The sequence below is a fragment of the Miscanthus floridulus genome, chromosome 5 (assembly GCF_019320115.1).
Source record: "Miscanthus floridulus cultivar M001 chromosome 5, ASM1932011v1, whole genome shotgun sequence".
In the NCBI taxonomy this organism is placed as follows: Eukaryota; Viridiplantae; Streptophyta; class Magnoliopsida; order Poales; family Poaceae; genus Miscanthus; species Miscanthus floridulus.
Genome location: NC_089584.1, coordinates 17,928,267 through 17,955,480, shown reverse-complemented (window position 1 = coordinate 17,955,480; position 27,214 = coordinate 17,928,267). Strand labels below are relative to the sequence as shown.

The window sequence follows — 27,214 nt, the reverse complement described above, 5'->3', positions numbered from 1 at the left end:
ATTATTGAAATTATAAGATGCATTTGCAAGCTGTATCTCGGGGTAATTGTAGTAGTTTGTGGTATCATACCTTGGTACTCCATGATTTAAAACTTGACCGCCTTTGCTGAATTTTCCAATACAAGCACAACATGTTGCAAAATCACAAGTAAAATCATAAGGGGTCAAAACCAGATGCAACCGGCCTTTTGGGCCAGATGCAATGGTAATGACGAGAAAAAGAAGATAGATAGTTGAAGAGTAGGGCCAGGGCAAAGAGATTCGGCTACAAAGTAAAGCCGAAGCAATTCTTCCCCAGCAATGTCGCCAAAAAGTATGTTGACACCAGATTGATCCCGGATCCCACACCAGTTAGGGCCAGATGGCTCGGGTCGCCACGGACCGAAGAATGCAGCAGGGATCTCACACTTACGTGATGAAGAATGAAGAGATTTATGAGCAAACCACCAAAGGATAACTAATTGCGCTTACGTGACAAAGAACGACTAATTTCTAGGCAAACTAGCAAAGGAACCCCCGAAGCTCTGGTCCGGGAGGGACCCCGCCAGGGCAAGGACGTCGCCGGGTTGTCCTAGGTCGGCCGGTAAGTCTAGAGCGCCATCCTTGGTCGTCGGATCAAGCGATGAACAACAACATGGGGGTTAGAAGGACAAAAGAGAGATAGTAGATTGGTTTTGTATCGATTGTGAGTTGGGATTCTCAATCGGCCATGATCCTCTTTTATATATATATATATATATATATATATATATATATATATATATATATATATATATATATAGAACTACTATCCTGTAGCTGGCTACAGAATAACTTATTCTGTAGCCACTTTGAGTTACGATAATTACTATGTTAATTTATGAGATTATAGTAACTCCTTACTAAATGGTTTAATATAACGTTATGGTAAATATCCCCGTGTGTTATAGTAACCCAACTATCGTAAATATATATATATATATATATATATATATATATATATATATATATATATATATATATATATATATATATATATATATATATATATATATATATATGGGGTTGTCTTATCCTAATAGAAAACCTTCCCAAGACTATGTTCTAAGTTTTCCATAAGTTTATATCAGTTCAGATCGAGATCCAAAAGACCATATCCGAACATAGTTTTTTATTAGGTGTGTCGGAAGTTCTGATGCTCCGAACACCTAGGCAGGCTTTTTTTGTTCCTCGGAAGTTTCAACGTCCGTCGGAACTTCCGGCGTTGGAGCATTCTCCCGAGGGTGTAACGACTCTGAATTGAATGTTCCATATATGTTTTTGTGGTAGCGCAATGGTAAAGTCCAATTAGCATTATGACAACTTTACAAAATGGATAATTTTAGTTGTCAATCGACATTGTATATTAGACAAATTTGTCCTGGATAGATACGTCGCATTACCGGCACTCTCCGTCATATTAGTAGTCGGAGATCGTACGTAGTCAACGAAAACAGTGGGACGTGGACAGCATGGCAACGGTACGAAGTGTAGTCCATGGGTGGCCATGCACACGGCTGCGAATGCATAGCTTAGCTACCGTCACATCCGTCGACAGCAAATGGATGAGCTTGTGTGGCCTTCCTCCTCGCCGTCATCGGCCTGCGGCCCCACCGTTCCGGCAATCCGGCTGCATCCTTCTCTCGGCTGGTTAACCAAGCACTCGAGCTCATGAGTCCTGAACTGCTGATGTGCTCCCCTGCGATGTCCCCACCCAATGGTTTGTGGGTGACGTGCTGGGCACTGCATAAGCATATGATGCATGGTGAGGAGAGGCCCGGGCCAGGACCAGCTAGGACGATGATGGCGCCAACCTCCAACCGGCACCGCCACTCGCGGAGATGCGGCGGAAGTGCGGACTGGAAGCCTGGCCCCAGGCCCCAACACGGCGACCGGCCACCGTGAGGCCGAGCGGCGGCAAGAGGGACAGGATCTCAACCGCTGCCGTGCCCACGGTTTACCACAGATGCACGGGGCGTCCGGTGTCGCATCGCAGGCTCGCAGCCGCCTACACGGCACCGACACCAGTGCAACAGGAATTTCCTGTGTGTCTAAGAAAAACACGGCATGGATGTAATGAAACCCGCCAAAAATATCAATTCTGTTGATTACCCAGCAGGTAAATACTGTCAGGGACAAAGTGATAGAGAGAAAATATATTTGCTTGTCAACTTTACGACAGAAAGTTTTTTTCTGATGAATTTTCCTGTGCAGCGGCGCACACGGAACTTCCACTGCACAATTTATTTACAAAAGTCAGAAACTGACAGGTTAAATAATATCATTGTCGAAGGAACCAACAGGAAAATATTTTTTAATGTGCGCTATCCTCTTTAAAAAAATCTTTGATAACCGACATGTTAAATAATTCTCGTGTGATCCTAAGGTTCGTATAGGGATATATTTTGCAACCGACAAAGTATTCAAAAAATAATAATTTTCTAGCTCTAATCCCATTATTTTGCATGTCGGTTGTCTCTTATTAATATATTCAATGTCAGTCTTTGCGCATGGGAAAAAATAACTAGCTAGAGGATTAGGTTATATGTCTTCTTTGTCAACCATGGCGCACAGAGAAAATGTTTTAATATATAGATTACTAAGAAAAATATCACAAGCCCAATAATAAAAATGGGTTCAAGATTTGGATAATTCATCCATTCCACATAATAATACTTCAATAGAGCTATTGCGTGCCATACTTCCTTAACCAAACGTGTCAATTTTATGGACACAACAAGAGTTCAAGATGTATAGTAATATAATTATTTTGGGTTCTAGGAAAATGATTATGCAAACATAACTTAGTAAATACTAAATACTCTATCCATTCCAAATTATAAGACTTTTTGGCATTTCATATTCGCATTCTAGCATTCAAATTGGATAGGTAACCCACATGGCCACATTCATATTAATAAGCATATAAAGGTTCCACAACAACCCCACAAACCATTCAACAACATAGGACATCCAACATAGGTTTTGCCTTCACAGATGCGTCCAAAAACTTTTTGAGAACCTATCAGAGTGCCATCGGAGTGGGAGCCTTTGCTCCGACTGGTCTTCACCCGCTCGCTCTGTATGTGGAGCAAACCCTAGCTGACACAGGCTATAGCATATGTTCCAATGCAAAGCATCGGAACAATCCAGTGCTCACGAACCTCCTCTGGTTGCTCTCTGAAAGCCATTGGAGTGGGAGCTATTGCTCCGATGCACTTCTCACTCCGATGCCCTATTCTTTAGCAAAACCTAGCTGAATCCCAGAGCACATAGCATATATTCCCTGATGACATGCATCCTGTAAATCCGATGCTGCCTCAACCACTCCATTCACTTCCATTTCAAGCACTTTTGTGAATGGGATGGATTCCAATTGATCTTTAGGCCTCCTCAAAGCTACCTAGCTAGTGCTAAGTTTGATAAGTGTGCACCATACCTAAACCATTCGAGGTGTTGAGCGCTAGAAAGTTCTTTGCTAGAACATCTAAGGTCTTAACTCAAATACAAAATGGAACTGTATTCAAGACTGTCTGTTAAAGTAACTATGATGTGGTCTTTTTACAAGAAACTAAGCGCTCTCACTTTGATCTTTTCTTTCACCAATAGTTCTGTCTGGTTATGTTTGGCTGTTTTTTAAATCTTTACCCTCCAATGGGGCTTCTAGTGGTTCTATCATCATCTGAAAAAGTGCCTTTTCCTTGGCACCCTTGTTTTTTTTTAAAACAACTTTGCTTCCTCAATCCAATTTACCTCTCTTCACAACAATGCTACTTGGATCCTCACCAACATTTATTTACCCTACACACCTTTGGGTGAAAAAGATTTCATTGAGTGGTTTAGAAATATTCAAATACCAAATCTTGTTGATTGGCTAGTTGTTGGTGACTTTAATCTTTACAGAAGCCCAGTTGATTGAAACAGGTCATGTGCAGACTATTCAGACATGTTTATGTCCAATGAAGCAATTAGTGCCTTAGGCTTGGTTGAGCTCCCTTTGAAAGGCAAGCGTTTTACTTGGACTAACAAGGAAAAGTCACCCTTGTTAGAGATGCTAGATTGCTTTTTCACCTCGCCTAGTTGGACCATTTCCTATCTTAACATAAATGTCACTACTCTCTCTATGGAAACCTCAGATCATGTTCCTTGTCTTATTAACATTTCCACAGTTATTCCCAAGGGGCAAATTTTTAGATTTGAGAACTATTGGTTGGAACATATGACTTCATGAATCAAGTTCATTTGGGTTGGCATTCTCCTTTTCAGCACCAAGATGCAGCTAAAAATATCACTGCCAAATTTAAAAACATGAGACAAATCTTAAAGGAATGGAAGAAATGTCTCTCCAATCTTAGAGAGAATATTCACAATGTCAAGCTTACTTTGTCTTTGGTGATTGTTTAGAGGAGTTTAGATATTTAACCTTATTGAGTGCAATTTTTTGTCACTCTTAGAAGACAAGCTTATTGCCCTCCTTCATCAGCAAAAAACTTACTGGAAGCAAAAGGGGGTAGTTAAATGGGTTGCCCTAGGTGATGCAACACCAAATTCTTCCATGCACAAGCAACTATTAAATATAGAAGGAATCAGATCACCCAACTTATTGATGATCAAGGCAATACAATTGATAATCACTCTAATAAATCGCCATTGATATAACATTCTTTCAAAGAAAAATTGGGCACACGCAACTTTACAAGTATAAGCTTTGATCTAGCCTCCTTTGTCAATCCTCCACCTGATCTTTCTAGCCGAGTGGAAAGTTTTGCAAGGACATAGATTGATGCAGTTGTCAAGGCCCTTCCTTCTAATAAGGCCCCTAAACCTGATGGTTTCAACATAAATTTTATAAAGAAATGATGGCCAATCATTATTCAGATTTCTATAGACTTTGTGATGCTTTCTGTTCTGAGTAGATTTTCCTCCAAAGCACAAATGGTTCTCACATCACCCCCATACCTAAAAAAAGGTGATGCTTTAAAAGTTTAAGGTTGTAGGACTATTTCTTTGCTCAATATTTTCCATCAAGTTTTTAACAAAGCTTCTAGCCAATAGACTTCAAAGTGTTCTATGTTCTCTGATTCATAAGAACCAATATGGCATCATCAAGCATAGAACAATTCAAGACTATATTGCATGGGCCCTGGAATACTTGCACATGTGTAATCAATCTAGAAAAGATTTAATCATTCTTAAGCTTGACTTTGAAAAGGCCTTTGACAAAGTAGAACATGAGATAATGCTGCAAATTATGGAACACAAAGGCTTTCCTTCCAAATGGTTGAATTGGATGAAGCTTATCTTTGGCTTTGGTACCTCTGCTATTCTGTTAAATGGAGTGTCTGGTAAGGTCTTTCACTATCACAGAGGTGTTAGACAAGGGGATCCTCTTTCAGACAAGGGGATCCTCTTTCACCCTTGTTGTTTGTTTAGGCTGTGGATTTTCTTCAAGCTATACTCAGCTTAGTTAGAAGCAATGGTCTATTGACTCTCCCAATACGCCGAGCAAGTGATGAAGATTTTCCAATCTTATAGTATGCAGATGACACCCTTATATTTTCATGAAGGGAGACATTTCTAAGCTAAATCACCAGAAAAAGTTGTTCACTTCTTTTGTTGAATCTACTGGTTTGAAGGTAAACTTTGATAAATCCATGATGATACCCATCAATGTGACAGATGATAGATTGGATGTTTCAACCACAACTTTTGGTTGCTCAAAAGGCACTACCTTCTAGCTACCTAGGCCTAACCTTAAGTCTGACCAAGCATTCTGTTGCTGATTTTTGGCCTCTAGTCTCCAAACATGAAACAAGGCTTATGGCGTTCTCCTTCTTTCTGAGTGAGGCAGGAAGATTGGATCTTACCAATGCTGTCCTCATAGCCCTTACCAACTTTTGCAATGTGCAATTTCCTTCTTCCTAAAACTATGATCAAACAAATTGATAAATACAGAAAGCATTGTTTACGGAGAGGTTCAAATGTTAACAAACAAAAGCCACCAAAAGCAGCTTGACAAATGGTTTGCCTCCCTAAGCAAGAAGGTGGCCTAGGTGACCTAGAGGTTTTAAATCTGACAGTTCAAAATGAAAGACTTTGGTTAAAGCACCTTCATAAATTCTACAACAAAGATAAAGTTCCTTAGGTACAACTAGTTTGGGATAAATATTACACTAGAGATCGGTTGCCCTCCCCTAGTGGCACCTTTAGAGGCTCCGTTTGGTGGCATGATATTTTAAAACTTCAAAATCATTTTAAAGGTATAGCTATGGTCTATCTACAGGATGGAGTCTCTTGTTTCTTATGACATGACCTTTGGGAAGGGAGAGTCTATAATCAAGCTTTCCAGAACTCTTCTCTTACTCCAAGAATCAATAGATTTCCCTTCATGTGGCAGTTTCTACACCTTTGTTGCAATCTTTATATGACCTGCCACTTTCTATTGAAGCTTATGAAAAATTCCAAGAACATATCAGTATTATTCAAGGCTTGCAGTTGCAACCAAGCCATGCATCGATGCCCTTGTCACTACCGGATTCAGCTTCTTTGCCAAGTGCCTCAGGCGGCAAAGAGCGCTCGGTTAATAGTTTATCGGCAAAGACCTCTTTGCCGAGTGCACTTCATCGGGCACTCAGCAAAAAAAAGTCACCGTGACGGCGAGCGACACCGTGACGGCGGCTTTGCCTAGTGTCAAGGTCAAGCACTCGGCAAAGGTCGCCGCTTTGCCGAGCGCTGTTGACTCAGACACTCGGCAAAGGTGGCCATTGTGCCGAGTGCCACCAGCAAGACACTCGGCAAAGGTAGCCTATTTGCCAAGTGTCCTGTCAAGACACTCGGCAAACAAGAGACCTTTGCCGAGTGCCTAGCCCGTGGCACTCGACAAATCTATGATATTTGCCGAGTGCAATGGCCTTTACACTCGGTAAAGCATGTTCCCAGGTAGTCACTTGCCGAGTGTTATGGCCATTGCACTCGGCAAAGTAACTGAAAACAGCCTTTTTTATTTGTTTTTTACATCCCATCCAAACAAATAGAAGATATATATAACAAACATCACCAACAGCACATATATATCACTAACACCACATATATATCACAAACGTCACATATACATCACAAACGTCACATGTCTCACAATATATCACAAATAAGTTCATAAGTAATCCAAGTGCTCCATCATCTACAACCACAATTACAAATAGAAGTACCATTAACAACCACAAGTATCATCACCAAGATGGCCAATGAGACAGATTTGGTGAAGGATTCGCTGAAGCATGAGGATCGTTCGATGCCACCGATTGATTCTGCACAAAGGAGAAGAGATTGCATGTGTGAGACAAGATAAATATATACCATACATGAATAAAACTTTCATACTCCACTAGGTTTGGCCGTAAGCATGAACATACAAACTAAAATATTTATACTCACAGGAGTAGAATAGTGAGGAGGTAGAGCGAATAGCGAAGGTGGCGAAACTACACCCGTAGCGGCGCCAAGACTTTGCATGTACTGAAGAATCTCCGCCATCCTCCGCTGCTCGGCCTCCCGCTTGGCCTCCACCCTCTCCATCTTCGCCTGCATCTGCTCCCGTATCCTCCTCTCTTGTTCTAGCTGGGCCTACAATATATTCACCTCAATGTTACAATAATGCAAAGGAAAGGTATAAAAAACATGGACAATTCGAAATAGATACGGTTTTAGATATGAAAATATCTGCATATTTACAACCGTATCTCTTTAGAACGGAAGACGCCTAACTGGGTTACGTGATCTACAACCATGATATGGAAAGAGGGGTTATACCTAGGGTGACGGTGGAGTCAGGCAAGCGGGGCCATGGAGGGTCAGTGCAGTGGCGAGGCAACGCGGTGCAGGTAGACCCGCAACGGCGAGGAAGGCGATCGGGGTTGCCGAGGTACTCCGACTCTGCTCCGACGGGCTCTTCTCTACAAAAAAGAAACATAAAACTGTCAATACAAAATTTCGGCAGCACCTCCCCTGCACGGTGAGGTTTCCAAAACCTGCAAGAAAACCAATGGCACAATGGCCGACATGCACATATATATGAACGGCACGATGAGCGACATGCACAAGATTATATCCAACCACATATATATAACAATGTCACAACCACTCCTACGACTCCTACGACTACCACCACTGCTACTCTACCACTACTACTACCGCAACTACTAGTAATACTACGACGACGATGGGAGGGCATACCTAGTGGACGTCGTAGGGCGGTGGTGGTGAAGGGGCCAGGGCACCGGTGGACAAGGCAACGGCTGGGGAAGCCCTGGGGACGTGGCAACGGCGACCGGGGCGCCTCCTCCTCCTCCTCCTTCTTCCTCCTCCTCCTCCTCCTCCTCCTCTTCCTCCTTCTTCCTCCTCTCCTTCTCCTCCTCTCTTTCTCCTCCTCCGGCGGCGTGGGCACGGGCGGCGGCGGCACTAGCGCGGTCAGCGTGCGTGTGTGCGTGCGTGCGGTGTGTGTGGGCCGGCTGGGCCGCCGAGGTTAAATCCCCCCTTTGCCGAGTGCCCCTGATCTGGCACTCGGCAAAGTATTTTTTTAATTCTCTGCCGGGTGCACCTGGCTTGGCACTTGGCAAAGAGGTTTTTTTTTAAAAAAATTCTTTGCCGAGTGCCCACGATCTGACACTCGATAAAGTATTTTTTAATTTTTTTAAATTCTTTGCCGAGTGCCACCCGGCCTGACACTCGACAAAGAGGGGTATTTTTAAAAAAAATTTAAAATTCTTTGCCAAGTGCCGTCCTAGCACTCGGCAAAGAGGCTTCTTTGCCGAGTGCCAAACTCAGACACTAGGCAAACCGTTCTTATTTTTTTCTTCCTGCCCCCAAACTTTTTCTGCAGTCTTCATACAATACCTGGTACTCCATGTTCCAATGTGGCACATTTCTTGGACTTTTTCTATATTTCTTTAATTTATTTCATTTAATTGAATTTTCTTGGATAATTCAAATTATAACTGCTAGTCATTCGAATAATAAAAAACATGAATATCATTTTTCCATTCATTTTTTTCATTATTCGAATGACTAGCAGTTATAATTTGAATTATTCAAGAAAATTCAATTAAATAAAATAAATTAAAGAAATATAGAAAAAGTCTGAGAAATGTGCCACATTGGAACATGGAGTACCAGGTATTGTATGAGGATTGCAGAAAAAATTTGGAGGTCAAAAGTGAAAAAAATATGGTTTGCGAGTGTCAAAAAATGATACTCGGCAAATCACCGCTTTGCCGAGTGTCAAGAGAAGACACTCGGCAAAGGGTTAATGGCGGCTATCGGCCGTTAGCGGCGGTGGCCCTTTGCCGAGTGTTCTGGTTTGCCGAGTGTCCGACACTCGGCAAACCTGATCTTTGCCGAGTGCTCGGCACTCGGCAAACCACCTCTTTGCCGAGTGCTAGTTGTTTGCCGAGTGCTTTCTCTCTGGCACTCAGCAAATAGTCTATTTGTCGAGCGTCCGATAAAAAGCACTCGACAAAGTATGGGATAATCGGCAAATAAGCCGTCTCCGTTAGTGTGTACAAGTGCTGCGAGGGACGATGTCGATCATGGGCCGAGCTCCATGACAAGTATAAGGACACCCTAATGCTCGCTGATTTGTCTAAATTTGTAATGCATAATAGTATAATACTACCCATCGGAACATCACACTCCCACTCATGCATGTGGTTTTTTTTTGAAAGGCTCATGCATGTGGTTTTGCTAACACGTACGACGCTACATCTACCACTAGTTAATCAATCAGTAGCTCAAAACATCATGAAACTGACTTGCATGCGGGCATCCTAACTCCTAAGGCGCCACTCTTTTGTGGCTGAAGTGAACAGATCAGCTACCGTATGCCGTGTATATATAATTACGATGAGCGTGGCACACTGGCACTAGAGCTTACGTGCGGTGCAAATGGATAACCTCCTGTCGCCCTGTTACGGTGTTACCCTCCGTGCTTCATGTCACCCTTTTCCGCCGACGGCCACCACCAGAATCCAGCGCCCGAGTCCGTGTCCTGCGATGCCCTAGAGAAGTGGTTGTTGGGCAACGACGACGTGCTAGACAATGAGGATGAAGACCACCAGGATATGGGCGCTCCAGCCTGCCGCCGGCGGCGGCGGCGGCACCACTCGCGGAGAGGAAGCGGGGACGGAAACCTGCCTCTGGCTCTTGCGCCGCTGGCACCACAATCAACCACGTGGAAGACGAGCGGCAGCGGCGGGACAGGCTCAACCGCCTGTTCTGCGACCTCCGGACCGCCGTGCCCACGGTGACTCGCCTGGACAGGGCGTCCCTTCTCGCCGACGCCGTTGGCTACATCACCAAGCTGCGCGGCCGCGTCGAGCAGCTCGAGGCCGAGGCCAGGCGGCAGACGACGGCGGTCTCTCTCTCCCAGCTCTCCTTGCTTATTGGTGGCTCCCGTCAGGAGCTGGAGGTGCGGATGCACGGGCGGGACACCGCTGCGCTGCGCCTGATGACTACCGCGGCGCCTCATGGCCGCTCTCTGCGCGCTGGACCTGCCGGTGCAGCACGCGTCCTTGTGCCGCGTGGGCGGCGTCACCGTGCAGGACGTCGTCGTGGACGTACCCGCGCGCGGCCGGGCTGCGGGGAGAGGACTGCCTCCGCAGCGCACTGCTGCAAAAACTACTGCAGTAGAGCGGGTAGATGGCGCGCGGGCGCGCCCGGCCACCAACCCACCCAGCATGCACTAGTTACTTCGATCGGCCCCATTATTCCAAAATCAAGCTGCCTTAATTTGCCATGCACGTTTTCTTTTCCTACTCATTGTTGATGGTGTCAACTGCATGCGCTTCCTTGCACATGCACTAATAGAAGTACCAGAACCAAAGTCCCATACCCCATACTAGCCTCTGTTTGGAAGTTCTGTAAATTATTTCATCTGTATAGTTTGCTTCCGTCTGTAATTTCTTGTGCACATGAAGACAACCGGTGTTGGGATCGGTCGTCCCGACAAGGTGAAATAAGAAGCGAGGCAATCAGGCGAAGGATGACGTCCCGAAGGTCTAGCCTCCACTCTCAGAACACTATTACCGAGGCATCACTACCGGAAAAACGTCCTTTGCCGAGATCCGAGATTTTTGCCGAGAGCAAAAACGCAGGCTCTCGGCAAAGAAAACGTTTGCCGAGCGCGGCTCTCGGCAAACACCGGCCGTCGGCAAGTGACAGGATTGCCGTGGGCCTGCATCTCGGCAAGCAACAGCTCTCGGCGAAGTGGGCCGTTTTGCCGAGAGCCGTGCTCGGCAAAAAATGCCCGTCGGCAAAACGGTCCTTTGTCGTAGGCTACGCTCTCGGCAAAACATTGCCGCGGGCCCATAGCCGTGACCTGCCCTGACGGCGTCACCGCTTTGCCGAGAGCCCCTCCGTTACTGCTCTCGGCAAAACTCTTTGCCGAGCGCCGCTCTCGGCAAATATTTGCCGAGTGCCCCTCCAGGCTCTCGGCAAATGTGGTTTCTATATTTCATGTGCATGTGTTTCTCTTCTCCTAACTCTCTCCAATTAAATTATTTTTTCTTTCATATGCTCCAAACTTTTTTCTCTATAGACATACTACAGGTTGTACTCAATATTAAAATTTTGTGTATTTTTGTAATTATTTGCTATATATAATTAATTAATTACATTTCAAGGAGTTTTTTAATCGATTAAAATTTGAACAGCGATTGATTTAAACACGGGAAAAAATTAAGTAGAAAATTATATTCATGCTATTTATGCATTATTGAGGGCAAATAACATCTTGTTGACATTTTTTTTCACCTTTTATTTTACGAATCGAAGACCACGAACATATGTCGCCCAACGATTTAAAAATTCTTAAAAAAGGAAACGAAGTCGGAAAATTGTGATATTTGCAATGAAGTCATGGTATCACACTTGGAGGCTGTGGTAAAAAATTGAAAATGTTTCGCACAAGTGGTTGCGTATGATTCTTACAATCTGAGACATCTCCGAATAAGTTTCATAAAGTTGAGAAGGATCCATTAGGATTTTCAAACAATGTCACAGTCGAATTAGTTTTGGAGTTCCAAACTTTTTGTATAGCCATTAGAGAGCATAAGTTGTAACATGGCAAAATTTCGTATTTTTTCGGAGCCGTTTGCTATTTATTAATTTTTTTTTGGATATTATTTGCCGAGAGCTTTAGGGGATTGCTCTCGGCAAAGGCTCTTTGCCGAGAGCAACTGGGCCCACTCTCGGCATAGATTTCTTTTTTTTACTTGGCCTGGATCAATGGTTTGCTGAGAGCTGGCTCTCGGCGAAGAGGTTTGCCGAGAGCTGCTCTCGGGAAAGATTTAATTTTTTTAGAAATATCATTTTTTGTTCAGGGCAAATAATAATTTTTATTTTTTTTAATATTTTTTTGTGCAGTTAGCTAGTTAAAAAATTCGAACGAAATTTGAAAAAAAAACTTTACCGAGAGCCAGATCTGGGGGCTCTCGGCAAAGGGGGAAGGTTTGCCGAGAGCCTCCTAGATCTGGCTCTCGGCAAAGTGGCTTCAGACACTTAACCGTTTCGGCGCCTTATCTCTCTCACTCTTCACGCACACACTCACACAGCCACAGCCGCGAGGAGCGCCGCCCAGCTCGGTGTGCCGCCGCCGCGAGCCTCGCCGTCGCCCGAGCCCCCTCGCCGCTGTAGCCCCGCAAGCCCGCTCCGGCTCGCCCCAGCCCGCCACGCCCGGCCGCGCGCGCCGCCGCCGCAGCCCGGCCAGCCCGCCCCATCCCAGCCCCGCCACGCACGGCCACGCGCGCCGCAGCGGTTGCGCCCGCTGGTCGTGCCCTCCACGGCCGGCCAGCCCGTCCAAGCCCTCCCAGCCCCAGCCACGCCACGCCCCGGCGCCGGCCGCACCCCTCCTCGCCCGCCCCGCCGCGCGTGCCCCTCCTCGTCTTCGCCCTCGGGCTCGTCCTCGTCCACGCCCTGACTCGCCCTCGCGTGCGCCCCGACTCGCCCTCATCCTCGCCCACACCCCTCCTCGTCCTTGCCCTCGGGCTCGTCCTCGCCCGCGCCCTGACTCACCCTCGCGCGCGCCTTGACTCGCCCTCATCCTCGCCCTTGGCCTCGTCCTCACCGTCGGCCTCGTCCTCACCGTCGGCCTCGCCCTCGCCGTGGAGAGGAACAAGGTATACTAAGTAGTATTAGTGGTAGTAGTAGTTAGTAGTTGTAGTCTAAGTAGTACTAGTGGTAGTAGTAGTAGTCAGTAGTTAGTAGTTGTAGTAGTAGTTAGTAGTTGTAGTAGTGGTAGTAGTAGTGGTAGTAGTAGTTAGTAGTTGTAGTAGTGGTAGTAGTAGTTAGTGTAGTAGTAGTTGCATTAGTTAGAGTAGTAGTTGTAGTAGTGTTAGTAGTAGTTAGTAGTTGTAGTAGTGGTATTAGTAGTGGTATTAGTAGTAGTTGTAGTAGTGGTATTAGTAGTGGTAGTAGTAGTTAGTGTAGTAGTAGTTGTAGTAGTTAGAGTAGTAGTAGTTGATAATTAAGCTGCATGTGGTTCCTTGATATATATGTGGTTGTCGGCCATCGTGTAGTGGTTTTCTTTCAGGTTTGGAAACCTCACCATTCAGGGGGAGATGCTGCCGAATTTTTGAGTTGACATTATTTTGCTTCTTTCTTTCTTTTTGCAGGAGCCGAGTCGGAGTACCCCGATGTCCCCAGGTCTGCCCGCACCGCGTCGCCTCGCCACTGCACCGACCCACCATGGCCCCGCTAGCCTGACTTCACCGCCACCTAAGGTATAACCACTCTTTCTTTGTCCTGGTCATGTATCTCCACGTAACCCAGTTAGGTGTCTCCCGTTTGAAAGAGATACGGTTAGAAATATGCAGATCTTTGCATATCAATAACCGTATCTATTTCGAATTGTCCACGTTTTTTTGGACAGCCCGAGGATGCACAGATGGTGTTAGTTTCCATGGTCTGCTCCGATCCGAGATAGAGTTTCGACAGTACGAGGTGAGGGCAGCCAAGGCGTCGGCCAAATCTTTTAGAGGTCGCATCTCAGACATGCATTACGAGATGCGGCTCCAGGCCATCATCGATTACTGTGCCGTCTACGAGCATCAGAAGGTAAAGAAAGAAGATGCAAGATTAATGCATCTGACCAAAGAGCAGTACCTGAGGGTAAATATACAACATAAATATTGATTTCTTCTGAGATTGGGTAGGCTTGAATTGTTCTTATATCTGTCAATGTACTTGATGTCGTACAGGTGCCTCCTAGCTGGTGCGCCAATAAAACGTGGGCCTGGCAGATGATGGTCGACAGGTGGGTGAGTGGCAATTGGGCGGATAACCACACCGTCCTTCGGGAACAACGTTTGCTGATGCCAGGTGTATCACACCACCAGGGCAACCTTAACATCCACAAATTCGGGGCTAGATGGGTACGTGACTTGGTGTAGCTTCATTTATTCTTTCAGACGTTTATTCCTGCATGATTTATAATCGTCTTGTTGTTTTTCTCGCAGTCGGCTGCACATCAAAACTAGCCATGTGGAGAGCTCAAGTCATGGGTTCTGGCCCACAAGGGCAAGGCGACAGACAACATGGGCGGTAGGGGAGTCCATGGGGCAGACTGGGATCCACACATCGCGGACATTGACGGTAACATCATCATGAGGGTGGGAGGAGGCAAGAAGCATGGGCGGTACCTCATCGGCAATAGCATGCTCGACCCGCACACCACTCCCACTCTCTCATAGGTCCGGACAAGCAGCACGAGCGGTAGCGTGCCCATACGCCCAAGGCAGGACACTTCGATGCATCGTGTGGCAGCACTATAGGTTATTTCTGTTTTATTCGTCGTTCATTGGTTTTACATTCCTCGAAATTGCTTGTAACAATGCGGTGAAAAATTATAGGCCTAGGTGCATGCACTCGAGGAGCATAAGGCTAGGGTGGAGGAAGAGAGACAGAGGGAGCGGGAGGCCGAGAGACAGAGGTGGGAGGCCGAGCGGGCGAGGTTTGACGCCTTGGCTCAGTACGTGGCAAGTCTTGGCGTCACGATGGGTCGTCCAGCGCCACTAGAGCTGTTCGCTCCTCCACCGCCTTACCTATACCCACCTTACTCATACGTGAGTTCAACTTCTCTAACAAAAGCTCTTTACTGTGCATGTCGGCCATCGTGCCGTTGATATGTGATGGGAGGCCTTCGTGCCGTTGATATATATGTGTGCCGGCCATCTTGCCGTTGATATATGGTGGCCGGCCATCGTGCCGTTGGTTTTCTTGCAGGTTTTGGAAACCCCACCGTGCAGGGGAGGTGCTGCCGAAATTTTGATGTGTCTAGGCTTAGATTACAATTTTATACCTAGTTCTGCAAATTTTGACTTGTCTACGCTTAGATTACAATTATATGCCTTAGTATTACTATAATTACTAATTTTTCTTCTCCTTTGTGCAGAATCAATCGGCGGGTTCGAATGATGTGCCTGAGCAGCCGCCGTCGGGAGGGTCGTGGCACCAACCGTATCCACAACTTCCGCCGCATCAGCAGCCATCGGGAGGGTCGGGGTACCAGCCGTATCCACACCTTCCGCCGTAGCAGCAGCCGCCGTCGGGAGGGTGGGAGCCTTGGGGGTGAGCCTGTTGTTCTTCATCATGTATTAGCACTTTGTGACATGAACTTGTGTGAGATGAACTTAGCACTTTGAGATGGACATGTGTTGTTGGATTTGAGATGTTTAGATGGATTGTAATGTGAGACATGTGATGTGGATGATATATTTGTGATATATGTGATGTGGATGATGTGTTATATTTGTGAAATATGTGTTGTTGAAGCTGGAAATATAAACAAAAATAAAAAATGCTCTCTGGACTCTTTGCCGAGAGTAGGGCTCTTGGCAAATCTGCCTCTTTGCCGAGAGCCTAGCTCTCGGCAAATCTGCCTCTTTGCCGAGAGCTTGGTGGTCGGCTCTCGGCAAACCTATTTTTTTTGAAAACCACCTCGGCCGCAAATCTTTTTTTTAACAATTCTTTGCCGACGGTCGCTCTCGGCAAAGAAGTTCTTTGCTGACGGTCGCTCTCGGCAAAGAAGCTGTCACACTGTTAGCGGATGTTTGGCCGTTACTAGGGCGCGCCAGTTTGCTGAGAGCTAGAGTTTGCCGAGAGCCTTGCCATTACTCTCGGTAAATATTTTGCCGAGAGGGGCTCTCGGTAAAGAATCCTTTGCCGGTAGATGTTTTGCCGACGACTCTTTGCCGAGAGCTGCTCTCGGCAAATAGTTTGCCGAGCGTCAACTCATCTTTGCCGAGAGCTTCGGGCTCTCGGCAAAGGCCAGGAGTCCGGTAGTGCACGGAACTCTTGGTAATCGAGCCGAGTGATCTATCTCTTTATTGGTATTTGAGTTCTCCTTTTATAGGGTACGATTACACATGTATTTTCTTGTACACACGTGCCCTTCCCCTATTACAGAATATACCAGAATATTTCCAGTTGTACAACATCCGTGGTCATAGGGGTCAGTCTTTTTCTATTACAACAGCCATGCCTAATAGGCCCTAGTCGAGTTGTCGCCACTCTCATTGGGCCACTGTGTCCATCTACGGGTCCTCAGAGACGAAGGCCGACTACCTTCTAGCTTGCAGAACCTTCGTCATGAATTTTTCAAAGGCTTCCTCAAAGGCCTTGTCAAATGGAGCCTCATTGTCCTTTTGGGGCCTTCGTATGATCGCCTTCGGCTCGAGCCTTCATTGCATAGCTTCGGGCCTTCAACACTGGGCAAAGGTCTTCCTGGACCATCGGCCACCCTCGACTCCATGGGGCCTTCGCAAGCATCCTCTGAATACCTCGTTATGTACCTACACCCATAGGGCCGGTTTGGACAATAGGAGGCAATCACTGTTAGCGGACCTTGGGTGTGAGGCTTTGCCCTCAACAGTTCTCCTTCGCGGGTAAGGTATGATGTAAACAAGCCTAAATCCTCGAAAAAGGGCGGTCGCCTTAGGCCCGAGGGTTCGCTCCCCTGGGCTTGTTTGTATTAGGCCTGTTTTGCATTCACTTTTGAAGTGTAGGCTGTCGCTTGGCCTTCTCGAGGCACTGCAGTCAAAACGAGCGGGCAGAAGTTCGATTGCCGCTTGGGCCACTATAAAAGGTGGGGGGGGTAGAAGTAAAACATAGGTACCCCTTGTCGCTTTCTTTGGGGTGAAAATTTTAGCCTCTAATACGTGAAGCCTTCGTCCTTATACTATGGAGGTGGCTTTTCTTTCATGGTTGGGGCTCATGGTACAGACTTGCTAGCGTTAGAGATAAAGATTGACTTGATCTTTGAGCGTTCCATGATGGCCAGTGTGAGGGCCCTGGAATATCTTGAGGAGAATCTTAGCGATGTCGAGGCTGACGTCGATGATCTAGTTACCAATGAAGGCAAGGCTGAGATCGAGAAGACCTTCGAGTTCATGTCTTTGTTAACCTACAAGGCTGACTTCAAGAGGTACGTGGGCCTTGGGTGGTTCAAGGAGGAGAGGGTGAGGCTTCCTAAGGGAGAGACAAAGGTTGAGCCCCATTACGACGAAGGCTGAGCCACAGTGCAATGAAGCGGTGTTTTTAGGACCTTTTCGTATGTGGCCTTCGGATGCCTTTGGTCATATTCCTATGGGTTGTGTTGGAGAGCTTTCAAGTTCAACTTTATCATCTGACTCTGCCATGCACCAATATGGGCCCCCGATGAAGGACCGAGCGGGCCAAGTGTAGGGCTAGAGCCGGCCTATGGCGCCTCGTGTACACGGCGCGAGGGAGGGGAGACACAGCCGCTAGTGGACACGACCAGGAGAGGGCACCGACATCCGGAGGAGATCCCGGCTTCCATGGAGAATTAGAATAAAAATAGGATAAGAGTAGGGTTTTATTTAGTTTAAAAAGATTAAGATTCTCATTAGTAGAATAAAAAGTAATTGGATTTGTCAGCAACCCAAATCTACAAGGGCTCTTTTAGAAAAAAGGTAGATTGTTTAAGGATTAAGTCTCCCAGGACTATAAATAGAGGGACCTTGTAACCATTCAATCTTAAACAAGAAAGAAATAATTTTTCCCCCAACTCTCTCTGCTTGTCGCCGCCGCCCCCTCCCTAACGCTCCTCGTGCCCATGCCCTTTACCCTAGGCGCTGCCTGGCTGCTGCCAGGCCACTGCCCCCTCCCCCTCCCCCACGCCTCGCGCCGCCACCAGCCCAAGGTGTCGCGCCCCTGCTCCTTTCCCCCCACACCGCTGCCGCTCTCTCCTCCTCCGCCACCGCGCGCCCTAGCCAGCCCTAGCTCGGCACCTCTGGCAAGGACCACAATAGACTCCCAGTGCTATCCTAAACCTTGCCAAGTTTTGCTAGGCCTACCATACCTTCGAGGTGGATGCCTACATTGACTATTTTTGGGCCCACTATGAGCTTCATGACTAGCTGAAGGGCATTTTATTTGATGGCGAGACAAAGGACGCACTGTTTGCTAGGTGCACCTTTATTCTGATGAGGTCCTCATGGGGGCAGGAGAGGTTTGAAATTTCCTTCGCTCAGCGCAATCGGTGGAGTAACGATTTGTACCGGGACTGGTTTTACATCAGGGTGCCGAGGGTCACTTTTAAGGATGAGAATGGCGATGATGCCTATCGGTACACTCTTGCTTCAAAGATACTGATTTCAAACCCGGTTACTCATGTATCGGAGGGATGAGCGGAGGGCCTGTTAAAAGGCCATCAAATTTCTTGTCCGATTTAGCAACGGTCGTGACCTGGTTGAAGAGTTTGTCGCCGCTGGAATTTGGCCTCTGGATCACAACATGGAAGGAGTTCACCCTTGCGGATGTGGCTGTCCCCCTCTACTGTCCTTAGAGCGTCGTGCCCTGTCCTCGTTTCAACATCAAGAAAGTCGAAGGCAAAAGCGACAAGGGCATCATTGGTAGCGTTGAGATGTTGGGCCACTGCATGAATAAAGAGCATGTTGCACGGGTTGCCGTGGTTGGGTAGGGCCCTCGACTAAACTGGGTCTTCGAAGAGCTTGGAATGAAGTACGAGAAGTGAGTAGTCGCCGACAAGCTTTGTCACACCCTAGCGGGCAAGGTCATTGCCCCAAAGGCTGGTGATGTTCCCAGCTAATGACATATACAACACTAGCGTTGAATTTTTTTAACTTGACCGTATCTTTCGAGTACATGCAATTCTTATTCCACAAGAAGAGACTCGACGCGAGTCAAATTTTCTTGTGGTGCCTGTAAGTAGTTGAGCCTTAAACTGATCCTCACATTTGGTTATATGTGCTTGGGCTAACCTTTTAACCACACATGTGTCATACTTTCCTATAGGAAAGATTGGATGGATTCGACCTAGTTGACTGTGAAGAACGTGTTCCTTAACCCTTGTCTCATTAACAGGGCACGACACACTGGCCCTGCTACAATGGAAGGATGATCATCCTGCATTCAACACTATCATTTTTTTCATGCAATTCATTCAACACTCTCATGCAAGGTGAGAGATTAAATTAAGAAGTCGGCGCATGATAAAGCAGGGTCAAAAGTTGCACTATATATATCAGGAAGGCGACGCTAGCCTATCAAAACTTCCACTATATATACACCCCATACTATTTTGGGTATTATCACTAAACCACTATCATTCATGCAATTTGGTTTACCTTGGCCCACTGACACATTATCATTTTTTGTACTAATGCAACGATCACTTCATCTTAATAAGCATCGAAGTGAATTTTGGAAAAATGATGATTTATGATTTGCTAAGAAAAGAACAAAAGACATACGCAGGGTTCATCACCATTTTATAGACATAATAAGTAATCGTAGTCTATGACTTCTGAGACTAACTATTGCATTCAATTATTATTAAGAGAGATTGAATCTTTCGTTCTTGATGTCGATTAAACAACGCCTACAGATATTACATTAAATATGGAGTGCATAACAAAGATAGGCCAAAGAAGATGAATGTCGTTCTACATCCATGGTACAACCATTTCTACCTCAAATAGCGAGCATATTGATTAGATAGAACAATGCACTTCATTGTATTGTTTTTTTTTGCATGTCACCGACTTGAAGTGCGCAAGGCGACCTCCTGGAAGCGTGCTCTGCTGATAATTTGTATGTCAATGGATTAGAACCAACAAGTGGTACAGTAACCTCAAAGAAGTAAGTCAATCGCTGCAATCATGTCATTTGCATATGTTCATTAATTTGAATCTAATTTTTTCTCCTGTTCCATACAATATCGTACGTTTTCGCTGTCCACCAATACTACAGAAATCTTATCTAAGGCGGTCAAAAATGGTTAACGGAGGCGACAAAGAGTCCTCCTCCATCGAAAGGTCAGCGTTAATGCAGACCTACAGAGGCTAGCTGTGCTCATGATAGTCCATCATGCGCACGCCAAGTAGCAACAGTGGTGTCGGACACGTGGTTTCTAGAGTTTCTTTCTTTTTCTTTCGGTAGGGTGAGGGACAGATACAACGTGCTTTGTGAAATATGCAACTGGTTTTGAACAAATGAAGCGTGGGACATACGACGAAATCAGGGTTGGACTCTAATACTCGCATTTGTAGGAAAAGGAGGATAGTAGATGGTAGATGGAGCATGTTGAAAGATGGTGAGGAGAGAAATTTTGATATCTTCTTGTTCTATCTATCTATATCTACGAGCTCACCAATCCTGGTCTAGTCAGTATGTGCGCGGGTCATGGTTAGGGGGTCGTTGACACCGCTTGTTATATTTATAAATGCACATTTCCTGGGATGATGCCCGCGGAGCGGACAGTTGGATGATCCCTGTTGAAACCCTAGTACCATTCGTAGGTGGACCTAGGGAATGTTTGTCTAGAGATAGACACGGGCGGGTATGAAGAGTCTCATAGGTCAGTAACGTCTTCAGCCGAGGTATGGGCTGATTGAACGTATGGGTAAAGTGTATAAACTCTACAGAGTATAAATCTATTAGAATAGCTGAGGCTCATGGTCACGAGCCCACTAAGTCAAAGCCCCCATGATTAGACTTTGAAACTCTTTTGGGAAAGGACGTAGTATTTGGAAATGACGGAGGGATAGTCGTTGGACTGGAATCTAGAGTAAAACTTAGGGGACTGGCAGGCGAGGTAGATTCCCCTTCTAGGACTACAACTCTTATGATATAAAAACAATATGCTTTTATAAAAGAGTGTTTTTAAAACACCCACCTTTTAATTCTCTTTCCATATGTGAGATGCTTTAGGCATAGGATTAAACCCATAAACCTTAGAGCATCTTCAAGAGTTCCCGATAAAATCTCCCAATCTAGGACTTTTGATAAGAATAGAAAAATTCATCTCCAAGAGTTCCCAATCTTTAGGCACTTGGGAAAAATCACCAAAAGCGTGGATATATCTGTGCGTCTACCACACGCGTATCGGTCGGCCAATCCAAAAGCGGAAGGTGTGGGAAAGAATAACACTAGTACAGAAATGATTTTTAGAGGCGCCTCCCTTTTCTAACAGAAGCGTGTGTCTTATTAGCATGCCGTCACTAACCTTTGTGAGAGGCACTGTAGTTATACAACCGTTGCTAGAAATCAATTTTTGGAGGTTGTTCCATTAAGAAATCGGTCTCTAAAACTGTATTCATTTTTAGGAGCGGTTCCGTTAAGAGAACCGCCTCTGAAAATGTTATTTTTAATAACTGTTGCTTATGTCAACCGTCTCTGGAAATGAGTGATTTTCAGAGATGGTTCTCGTAAGACAACCACAACTAAAAATCGATTTTCAGGGGCGGTTGACTAAGTCAACCATCCTTAAAAATAGTTGCATGACAAATAAATTCATTTAAATGAAGTTGGATGAAGATAAAATTTATATGAAAATTGTAAAGCTCGACGAGATCTAAAACTTTATAGTTGATAAAAGTTTTGTTTGAGATCATTTAGGGTTCCAAATATATAAATTAAGTCTTAGATTTTTGAATTTCAATTTTTTGAATTTTTCAAATGACCTTGGATGGAGAAATCACTACGGCAGACAGGCTCTTTGCGGAGTGCTTAGGGCACTCGGCAAAGCCCCTATTGCACTCGGCAAAGGCTTTGCCGAGTGTCGCACTCGGCAAAGAGCAGTCGGCAAAGAACCCGTCGGCAAAGGTTTCTTTGCCGAGTGCCACATATCGGGCACTCGGTAAAGCCTTTGCCGAGTGTCACGTCAGCACTCGGCAAAAAAGATCTGACGTCAACTCTGACGGCCTCTTTGCCAAGTGCCACCTTAGCGGCACTCGGCAAAGAATTTTTTCTTTTTTTTTGAAAATTCTTTGCCAAGTGCCATACTCTTGCACTCGGCAAATAATTTTTTTCTTTTTTAAAAAAAATCTTTGCCAAGTGCCATGGCTCTGGCACTTGGCAAAGCTAGGAAATTAGGTCTCTGCTTCCCAGCTTTGCCGAGTGCCATGGTCACGGCACTTGACAAAGCCCTCTTTGCCGAGTGTGGCACTCGGCAAAGAGGGGAAAATGCTATTTTTTTGGTTTTTTGCTTTCCATCAGCACAAACAAAGAAATCACATATATATCAACACACAACACAGGATATATCACATACACATCCATAACCCATCACATACACATCCACCATCCATAATACATCACATACAAATCCATTGTCCATAATCCATCACATACATTCGCATCATCCATGACAATATCCATCACAATATATATATATATATATATATATATATATATATATATATATATATATATATATATATATATATATATATATATATATATATATATATATATATATATATATATGTCTCTAGTAGTAGTCCAACATAAGGCTAAGTCTAACATAAGTCCATGCAACATGAAAAGAAATAAATAAACGGTACCTACTGCCAGCCTCCCCACCCGGAGTGTGAACTGCCACCTTGAGGAGGGCTAGTTGGCCACCCGGCTTGTGGAGAAGGGCCACCTTGAGGAGTCGGGTTCGAACCCGTTGACTGTGGCTGCACAAAGGAGAAGTGAATTCATGAGTATCTATAGGAGGGCTGCACAAGCTAAAGGAATAAACAACCATATATACTCACCGGAGTCCCTACAGGAGGAGGAGGAGCCACAACTGGAGCGAGCAGCGACTAGGGCACGACCACACCTGGCAAGGCCTGAAGGCTCGCCATGAAGCTGAACATGTCCTATAGCCTCTGCGCCTCGGCTGCCCTCTGGGCTTGTACAGCCTCCATCTCCAGCCGATGGGCCTCCGCCTGGGCCGCCTGCTAGGCCTCCAACCTCCGCAAGTCGGCCTGCAACATTCCACCCGCAACGTTTAAACAATGCAAAGGCAAGGTAGATGTGTAAAAGCAATGAACGACGAATAAAACAGTACTAACCTGGAGTTCCGCCATCTGCTGCTGTGAGCTCTGCTGCCGAGAGCATATGGGGAGGGAGGAGCTCGTGCTCCTTGCTCGAATCTCGGTGAGGATGGGAACAGAGGAGGAGTCGACTGTGCTATCCGCCTTCCAGTACCGGCCGTGCTGCTTCCCTCCTCCCAGCCTCATTAGGAGGTCTGTGTCTAGGGGCTGGGTGGCCAAATTGAAGTCCTCCCTATGGCGCTCGTGGGCCGCCGAGGTGTACTCGCTAAGCTTGCTGTGGACACTCATGTTGGTGTACGCCTCGGGCCCGTCCGCCGGGTTGTAGGTGACTTCTGGGGCCGTCGCCTTGCCCTTGTGTGCTAGGGCATACGCCATGAACTCGTTGCATTCCTGGCCTTGGTGCGCCTGGGACTACGAGGAAAACACAAAGATGATTACAAGTAATGAGAATTGAGCATTAGAATAAATAAATAAAGATGAAAACATAAAGAAGATTACCCATGTCCGGGCGTATGCGCTGAGGCTCCGGTTGCCTTGGTGGTGTGGCGCCCACCCATATGCAAGCGGCAGTCCCGACGGATGTTGTGCTTCTCCGCCCACTCCTCCAAGAGCCACTTGTCCACAATGGCCTCCCAGCAGAGGCGGTGCCTGGCGCACCAATCAGGACATTGCTGCATGCCATCAAGTTATTGATATGTCAGAAGATGAAATGAAGTCTACCTATTCTTCATGGAAGGAGTCAGTATTAATGTTTCATACTTACCAAGAGGTACTTCTCCTTGGTAAGCGTCCTGGTCCTGGCATCGGCCTTCCTCACCACCTGACCAAGGACATCGACACTGTAGTTGATGATGCACTAGAGCCACGTCTCGTGGTACAGGTCCAAGAGTCGGGACCTACAGACCTTGTCCTGCACTCACGCTGCCCGGTCCTCAAACCCTTCGTCGCACTTGAAGAAGTCCTGCATACAGACATCATGTATCATTTCATTATTTCAAGAATGACCAATGAATGCGTAGTATTGACCAATTTAGTGCGATGAAGACTCACCCAAAACTCGGCCTTGATCTGCGCCGCAACGGTGCCGAACTCGCTATCCTCGGCGGCATAGAAGTGGTCCCACGTCCAAGGCGGCGAAGTTACTGAGGCATAGGTGACCATGCTAGGGTAGTGCTGCCGAATCAGAAGGCCCAGGGTGCCATTGTTGTGCCGGCCCATTCCGGACACAACTTCCCAGTTGCTGCAAGAGTCATTAAGAAGAATTGTTAGTCTCCAGTTCGATTTTCAACATGTCATATGAAATAGTAGTGAAATAATACTTACTTGTCGCTGCTGGGTCGAATCACCGGGCGCCAATGAAGTGGGATCGGCCGCGCCGAGAGCTGCGAGGGCCCGCGCAAGTAGACTCCCGATGAGGTAGAGCCAGAGGCAGTGCTAGTGGAACCCCCTAGTGTCGCTATTGCTGCCTCCTCGTGGTCCGATGAGTTAGAGGAAGTGCCACCCCCTCCTATGTGCAGGCCCACCACCTGGTCGTCCTCGTCCACTGACGAGGTGGTAGCCGGCTGCACCCTCATCCTCGGACGGCCGCGGGGGCGGCCGCTCCTTGTCCTCCTCGTCGGCGGCTCTGGCAAGGGGTCCTCCTCAGCGTGGGGTGGTGAGCGCTCCCTCATGTAGAGGGAGTTGACCCCCCGATGGGCCTGCCTTCCGCCTGGCATTTTGTCGAGTGCCTGCAATTTCAAAGAGTAAACCAATTAGCACAGTTAAATTACAAGTACTTATAAAGAGATGCAAAATGAACGAAACATAATTGCAATAATAATAATAATAATAATAATATAGAATTACATGAATTAGAAATATTCTTCACTATCGGCAGCGGCTGGATCATAGGTGTCATCATCACTATCAATATTGTCGAGTAAATCGGGCTCATCTCCATCGTTGTCATCATTGTCATTGCCTAACTGTAATCGCTCAAGCATTTGTAAGTCCTTAGCATTTTGCACCTCTTCTCCGTCGTCCTCATCTCCATCGTCCTGATCAATGTCATTGTCTACTTCCATGCCCATCAGCAAAAACATGTCTATGTCAAACCTCCCTTCTAGCCCCTCTGGTTGATAGAACTCCCGTGTGTTTGGGTCAAAGTTGTAATCCTCATCATTTGGGACAGGCAGTTTACCGTGCGGCGATACCAACTGCACAAGGTACCAATCGATAAGATTGGGGTCTTTTTGGCACGCCCATGGGAGATAATAAACTTGTGTGGCCTATTGAGCCACAATATAGACATCCTCTCCTTGATAGACAGAATCTTGTCGAATTTCAACTTGTCCAATCTCAGGGGCTGTTCTCGTGACATTAGGATCGAACCAATGGCATTTGTATATGACTGGATTAGGAGCTTTGCAACACTCAAAATTGAGCTCGTATATTTCTTCTACTATGTCATAGTAGTCGCGCTCATCGGTGGTGGGCGTACGAACTTCGATATTCGTGGTTTTCTGATTGGGCCGACTCCGCTCGTAGTTTCTTGTGTGAAAGCAATAGCCATTCACATCATAAACGGTGAATGACTTGACCTTGTAGGTGAAGCCTTTGGTGAGCCCTTTCAACTCAGCATCCATTTCTGCATCCTTGCGGGCCTGCAAGGTGAGGCCGGATAGATCGTTACATTACTCACTCGTAGGAGCAAAGTGGGATGTCAAAGATTGAACGAGGTAAATTGGATGGTACCTTCATATCGAACCAGGATATGAAATCGGGCACACCATCTTTGAGAAGACTATCTTCTTCTTGAGGGGAAGGAGCCCTATTCCCTCTCCAGTATTTATTCAGAAATTCCCTGAAAAAACAAGAGATAAGGGGGTTGGATAGATGGAGGATAGTGACAAGGGCGTATGTAACAAGCTCATTGAGAACTTACTGCACATAAGGCTTCACTTCATCAAGGTTCAACAACACATACAACATGATAGTGTGCCACTCATCATGCTGCAATGTCTTGGTGCCCGATGCGCTTGCCTTTCCAAGTTGCCCTTTGAAAAGGCTAAGGTTCGATGAACTCTCATCCGCGTTGTAATGAGGGGGACGATTATGCATGCTGGGAAGGCCATCCTTATAGTATGCTGTTGTGAAGTTTGACACCTCCTCCAGAATGAATGCCTCTGCCATAGAAGCCTCAATTTTGGCTTTATTTCTACACTTTTTCCGAAGAATCTTTAGACATCTCTCAATTGTATAGCACCAACGGGCTTGCACGGGCCCCCCATTCGTGCCTCGTACGGTAGGTGTAAAATCAGATGCTGCATCACCAGGAAGAAGCCGGGTGGGAAGATCTTCTCTAACTTGTAGTGCAACACAGGTGCCACTTTCTCTAAGTCATCAATCACGTCTAGAGATAACTCCTTGGCACAAAGCTGGTGAAAGAAATAGCTCAACTCTGCTAGCACGCGCCACACATGCTTAGGGACATATCCCCGGGTCATCGCAGGAAGGAGCCGCTCAATCTATATGTGGTAGTCATGATTCTTCATCCCTAAGACTCGCATAGTGGACAAGTTCACTCCCCTACTCAAATTCGCTGCATGCCCATCAGGGAACATTAACGTCTGGATCCACTGCAGTACTTCCTTCCTTTGGTCCTTTTTCAAGACAAAATCGACCGGAGTCCTTCTCCATTTCTTGCTGGGCGCGGGAGGCTTCATCACTTGCTTTGGCCTATCGCACATCGTTGCCAGGTCTAGTCTAGCCTTAATGTTGTCCTTTGACTTATCAGGAATGTCCATGAGTGTTGCAAAAAGCGCCTCGGTGATATTCTTTTCTGTGTGCATTACATTAAT

General features: G+C 46.2%; 1 pseudogene; it reads left to right on the top strand.

The window, feature by feature from the left end:
- The first annotated feature begins 10,004 nt into the window (after positions 1–10,004).
- Positions 10,005–10,701, top strand: LOC136454344 (transcription factor bHLH14-like; annotated as a pseudogene).
- Positions 10,702–27,214: the final 16,513 nt, after the last annotated feature.